Consider the following 7,091-nt stretch of genomic DNA (forward strand, 5'->3'; position numbering starts at 1 on the left):
TTTACGTTTATTTATTTTTGAGACAGAGAGAGACAGAGCATGAACGGGGGAGGGGGCAGAGAGAGACGGAGACACAGAATCGGAAACAGGCTCCAGGCTCTGAGCCATCAGCCCAGAGCCTGACACGGAGCTCGAACTCACGGACCGCGAGATCGTGACCTGAGCTGAAGTCGGACGCTCAACCGACTGAGCCACCCAGGCGCCCCAAGCCATTAATCAAAATTATTGAATGACTATAAAGGATGTTGAAAGCTATGACGATTTCCACCCAACAGACTTGTCAGTGGGTCTAGAGGACATGGAAATATCTGAATGAACAATTCAGGAATCATCATGATCCATCGTCTCTGTGATGTGACCCATTCACCTATATATAGATATTCAGGCTTTGAATTTTCTTTTTGATATTTGGTGTCATAAAAACATAGATGCCACCCATGGATCCTGAAGATCAAAAATCATTTTTCTCCCAAGCCTGAAGATCTTTTAGGCAGAGGTACATTCCAGTGAGGTAGACTGATCTGGTCCCCTTGGGACTTTTTCCAGAGTGTTTGTAAAAGGACGGAAGCAATAAAGAGCTTGTTTACAGCTTTCATTCAAGTTGCTTTGCTCTTACTCCCACCTCCTGTCTTAAGGCACAAGCTGAGCTTTACAGTTCAGAAATCAAGCACATCAGAACATTTATTTAAAGGCAACTGCACTTCCTGCTTTTTCTGGGGAGATGGGTTGACCATGTCACTAGACCTCCCAAGTGGTTATTCACATTAGGGTGGTGTCCCAGCCTTTGGGGCATGGCTCCCCTGTTGTCAGCAAGTGGTTTCCTCCACAAACCTTTTAACACCACAAATTTGCAACCATTAATTCTTAAGGGTTTTGACAAATCTCCCCAGTTAAATATTAAATAATAAATATGGACCTGATGGTAGCAGGGCTTTGTGAAGTCTGTTTGAAATGTTCTTTAAAATATTAAATTCAAATAAATGATTGAATCAGAACAAAGGATATATCTTAAGACAAATTCAGCCAAGTCTCTTTAACCTTTGAGTTTTCAACATAGATTAGAACGCTAGGGCAGCACATGCTCTCATAGCAAATTGAAATGGGATTTTTGAAGCAGGTCTTGCAAATACAGGTAACCCATACCTAGGTTTGATCTGCCTTTGCCATTTTGGGGGAGAGATTTTGCTGCCTATTGTTTAATAAGAATGTGTGTGACTGTTTTTCTAAAAAAAAAAAAAAAAAACAACTTACATTCAAAGAAGCAAATCCTTGAAAACACTAGCTTTGGGCGCTATGTTTATTCCTTGTCAATGTCTTCCATATGAAATCTGTTCTGCTTATAATATCTACCACAGTTGGAGCTCTGAAAGAAATCTGTTTCATATCTGCCCTTTGCACTTAGCTTATTTATTTTACACTTTCCCCAAGTTATCTGTCTGTAAGCAATCTTGCTTAGAAGCAGACAGTCCCAGGGGAGGAGGACTTGGCGAGACCACCCTGCATTTAGGGAGAACCAGGACTCCTGACACTCGGGCCATATCTACCTTGGGGAGCAGGTAAAGGAGAAAATGGTGGCTTCAGCAGCTGGGATAAAAAGACTAATAAAGACTACCAAACCAAATTCTGCCTCCTTCTTACTCCCTCACCCTGTGCCAGGCTGGTTTATCTCTACTCTTGAGTTTATGCTCTGCCACCATGTTTCCATCTGCTCCATCTGTTTCCCCACTACTGAGCAACCTCCCATGGTTCTCAGTGGAGTCTGCCCTGGGACAATGACTCCATGTACCCAAGCTTTTCAGAAGTAGAGTGTGGCATGCTTGGACACAGAGCACGCACAATAAAGAAACCTTGTTATAATTGGATGCGGGTAGCTCCTCAGGAGAAGTGTGGTTGACTTCATGGGGGCATCATGGAGATACCCACCAAACATCTCTAGAGTGAATGCTGTGGGCTGCAAGGGCTTCTGAGAGGAGTGGGGATGAGAGCAATTTCTCACATGGGCTGCAGTATGGGATGAAAGGAGGTCTGTGCCCACCTGGGGATAGGATGTTCCAATACAAGAGAGCATGGGTCTCAGCTAAAGCCCTGTAATCTGACCCCCATTTTTTTGTCGACTTTGTCCCCTTCCCCCACCAACCCCCCAATGATGTTCAATCTAGGAACAGGGGTCTCCCTTGCTTCAGAGATAGACAAATAAAGCAATTAGCAGATACAGGAAAGCTTAGAACTTACCCAAACCAGTAAGGGGAGGTTTAAGATCTAGAGAAAGAAATCTCCCTTGGAAACCCAGGAATAAGATGCCCATCTTTCTTCTACAAGAAAGAGAAACATTATCTTTGGGGCAGCGCCCATCGTTGTGGAACTACCTTTGACGAGCCTTGTCTGGAGCCTGAGTTGCTAGGCTGAATTTCTCCCAGGGATCACGGTGCAGACTTGGACCTCACCCCTGTTTAAAGGAGTGTTTAAAGGCACTGCCTTTGGTTCATATATGTCCATCTTGTTCACGCCACTAGAGGTCCTCGTTGGTTTATTCAGGACAGAGCAAAAGCCAGTTTTTGAAATAGAAACCACCAGAAAGAAGCTTCGATTTCAATTCTCTGTCATGTCAGGCTGTGTGGTTTTGGGCAAGTTACTCAGTGCCCCTGAGTCTCAGAGTTCTCTTTTTCACAATGGAAAGAAAAAGGGGTCAAGAGTTTTACATTTGTTGAGGACCTACTCTGTGCCTGATAGAGCTTTCGTTTTCGTTGGAATTCCTCCAAACAAAGCCAGAGACAAGAACTTGGGTACAGTGGCTTATTTGGGAAATGTGGATCACAGTAAACGGCAATGAAGGTCAAGGGTGATTGTGATCGGAGCTAGGAAAAACCAATGTAAGGGTCTGTTATGGAAGGGTTGATGAGGACAATCTCAATTCCAGTGAGACCTCCTCAAGAAGTGTCTTTAAGGACAGGAAGCTGGGCCATTTATCCACTGGCTCCTATCTCATGTGGGTTGAGGGTGCCTCTGAAGGTGATGAGTCTTCCACAGAGTGGAGAAGGCCCTAGGACAGAAGGTGGAGACTCATGGTGCCAGTTAGGGTAGGTGCGTCTGAAATCAGATGAGCAGCCACTGAAATCAGACATGAGCCCAAGGATGTGATGCAGGTACCTGAGCTCTGGTGCTCAATACTGTGTGTATACGTGTACATACATTATATAGCCTGCCAGTCCATTTGACACATATGCTGGGATCTAGTATCTTCCTCTCAGAGTTGAGACAAGCATTTAAGGTAATAGTGGCAAGTATGCTTGATGCAGGGCAGAGTTTTACAAATACAGCTTAGCTGCTTGTTGGGACAGGAAAAGTGTATGTTCACCATCAAAGAATGTTCCTTCCACCGGGACCATTGTGTTTTGAGGGAGATGGGAGTATAAGGAAGAAAGGGCCATCCACCAATGAATCCTTTGCCAGTGCTCCAGCAACTCCTCTTGCTGCTGAGACAATCCCCAGTGGACGCTTATTAAAGGAATGAATGTAGTCTTAAGATTTTTCTTTGCTTACCTATGGGGGTGCAAGACCCTGGATGGTTTTGAGACGATTGATTGAAATACCAATCAGCTGAAAACCTTCGCCATCATGTAAAGCACCCACAGAATGGGACTGGCATCACATCTGTGTATAAAAGCTTTTAAAAAATTTTTAAAATGTTTTTATTTTTGAGAGAGAGAGGGAGAGAGAGCATGAACAGGGGAGGGGCAGAGAGAGAGAGACAGGGAGACACAGAATCTGAAGTAGGCTCCAGGCTCTGAGCTGTCAGCACAGAGCCCAACACAGGTCTTGAACTTGTGAACCGCAAGATCATGACCTGAGCCAAAGTTGGACACTTAACCAACTGAGCCACCCAGGTGCCCCTGTGTAGAAAAGCTTTTTAATGTAATTATTATTACATTCCACAAAGTAATGCTTTTCCAAACCTAAATAAATAAATCTGTTTTAAATAGATTGGACTTGTGAACATATCTATCAGGAAAAAAAATTAATTTTTTAATCCAGTGGAAAATGTTGTGGGCCTGACAACAGGACAAAGTTTTGAGCTGGTAGCCAGAGCACAGACAAAGCCTCACTGTAGGGAATGATTACCACTGTGCTTACTCACTGGGCCTGGCTCTATCTAGACAGCACACATCTATGTTACTACTAAGAATTATCCAAACCTCCACTTGTCTGAAATGGATTGCTTGAAATTCGTAGTGAGATTTTCCAAAGAGTTTAACAAAATCCAGTGGTCTGCTGTCTTTTGTTTAGCTTAGTCCATCTTGAGTTTGCAATCAGCAAAAGGTAGTTTTAGTAAAAATATGTACGTACTCTAAACCAAAATGTGCTTCGTGCCCTCATTTCTGTCCCCACAGACTCTGTCTTAGTTCAAGTCACTCTCAGCTGTTATCCAAATTATTGTAACCTTCATTGTACCAGAGTCTACCTCTTGGTTTCACCTCCCCCCCAACCCCCAGTCTGAACTTCTGCCCCAAGGGAGCCTTCCAAATTGCAAATCTGAAGGTATATTTAAAATCTTTCAATGGCCCCATGTCTTTCAGAAGAAAATGAAAATGAAAAGAAAAAATCCTACCTGTGTTTTCAGCCCACTCCAGTCCCCACACATTCCTGCGATTCCAGCCAGACTCCAAACTTTCAAACACCACATTCCATGTCTATGTCTTAGCTGGAAATGCTTTCCCCATCTTTACCTGCCCCAGCCCCTCTGCCTGGTCCTCTCTCCATATTCCTCTCTGCCCTGCTAGAACCAATGACATTGCTCAATAAGTCCAAATGTGCTTGACTCAACCACAGATAAAATAAAAGAAGCCTGCCTCTTTCTAAGAGGTTGTTCAAACTCCAGTATGGCAATAGAGAGGCAGATGAGAATTCTAGGCACAGGTAAGAAAAAGAAGTGTTAAAAATTCCCAGCTTCTCCTGAACCAAGGCTTTGTCATGTGATTTAGCTATTTTATTTAAACTGAATTCCAAAAGCACCCAGCCTCTGTACATTTAAATACATGAATCTTGGAAATTTAAGTAAATGCTATGTTAGTGATTCTTGGGTTTTCCACCATTTTAAGTTGTCTGATACTCTATATTATCTCTACAATATCTCTATGGGACTTAGCTGACTATAATATAAATATTTCCGTGCTCTACCTAGTGGACTAATTAAGTAACACAGACATTGCTTCCTTAATATTCAATATAATAAGATTTGACATATTTTTCAAAGCAGATAGAAAGTGGGTCTGATTTTGGTTGAATAAAGTCTCCTGAAGATAAGCTCTTGTAATTCCATAGTTATAAAAATCAGTAGGTTTGGAATTTAGTTTGCTATCAACAAAGTACCTATTTTTAATCTGAGAAGTGAAATTATCCTAGTTTTAATCCCCAAATTAAAAAGCAATGTGGTTACTCAACTCCTTTATGACTTTTGCCTTATATTAAGAAACTGAAGACCATTTTTTATTGTATTTATGCTACTAGCTTACATGTCTAACTTATATCACAGTGGCATAAAGCAGAAGATTTTTGTATTAAGGTTTATTGTTGCTTAAGTTACTTTGCAAAGATGTAGCAAACCCACTTGGAAGCAGCTGTGATTTAGAAAGCAGAGTAAAGCTGTCTCCTTTTCATCAGGACACTAATAATCCCAAACATACATTGATTCATTAATTTATGAATTCACCCATTCAGTCCTATTTCAAAATACTTATTGAGCCTGGCATGCTACGACAATGCTGTGACAATGAACAGTTCTCTCAGAGCCCATATGATGAGCTGTTTATCCACCCTCCATGGGGAGAGCCTAGACCAGACTGTCCCTGTATCAGAGACACTAGGCAGATACTAGGTAGAAGTAGTTTTCAAAATAATGTTTGGGGGATCGCCTGGGTGGCTCAGTCCATTAAGGGTCCGACTTCGGCTCAGGTCATGATCTTGCAGTTTGTAAGTTCCAGCCCCGTGTCAGGCTCTGAGCTGACAGCTTCCGGAGCCTGCTTGGGATTCTGTGTCTCCCTCTCTCTCTGCTCCTCCCCCGCTTGCACTCTGCCTCTCCCGAACATAAATAAAAAGCATTTAAAAATTTAAAAATAAATAAATAAAAATAAAATAATGTTTGGAAAAGGACTACCAAGCAGGGCCAGGACAAGGGTGAAGTATTCACCTCAGGATCAAGGTTAGAGTGTGCAAGTTAGGTGGGACGAACAAACTACCAAAATTTATTTTTTTAAGTTTTGCCGTAAAATACTTATCTCAGTTACTGAGTTTGTGTGTAAGTGTGTGTGCCCCCTGAACTTCACACCCAAGGCAAGTGCCTCACTCTCCTCTCCCTAGTCTTGACCCTGCCAGTGGACACACCTCGTTGTTGTCTAAATGTTGTGCAAACTGTGAAGTGGCCTCTCTCTCCGTGCTCTCCTGGGCACTTGCTTAAATATGTATTTCTAGGGATAAAGCAATTTATTCCATAATATTAGCTTCTAGACATAATATGTCAAGGAAAAGATAGAGGAATGACTTTAATTTACACTAGTAAGTAAATGACTAATATCAATTCTTTCCAAGGATCAAATTTAGGATAAAGAGGAAGAGCAAAGAAACCAAGTAGACACGTGAGCCATGCAAGGGAGAAAATGCACAGACAGGGAAGCCGGGGGACAAATAAGACAGACACAACTGTGTCCCAGTCACGTTGGTCCCAGGTGGTGGATGTGGTAGAACCAAAGATTTTAAGGCGGTTAACACTGTCCTATGTTATTGGTATATAGGGTTTTTTTTTTCCTTGGAGGAGGAGACATGGACACAGCTTTGTGTTTCCTTCAAAATATAGTTAATTTTAATGGACAAGAACAAAGAAATTTGGAGTTAATGGTGAACATCTGTCTATGATTAACCCCGATTGCACTTAGAAATTAGAGACAATCACACCATTTCAAAATCATATTACCTTCAAGTGAAACTGGCAAGCCTCAGTTCTTTGTCGCCAAAAAAAAAAAAAATAATAACAATAATAATAAATGCTAGTACTCAATCTTAAATTGTGAGAGTTTTGAAAGGTATTTCCTTATAAATAT

The sequence above is a fragment of the Lynx rufus genome, unplaced genomic scaffold (genome assembly GCF_022079265.1).
Source record: "Lynx rufus isolate CCGP_SWC_20201006 ecotype Redwood Valley unplaced genomic scaffold, mLynRuf1.p SCAF_4, whole genome shotgun sequence".
Lineage (NCBI taxonomy): Eukaryota > Metazoa > Chordata > Mammalia > Carnivora > Felidae > Lynx > Lynx rufus.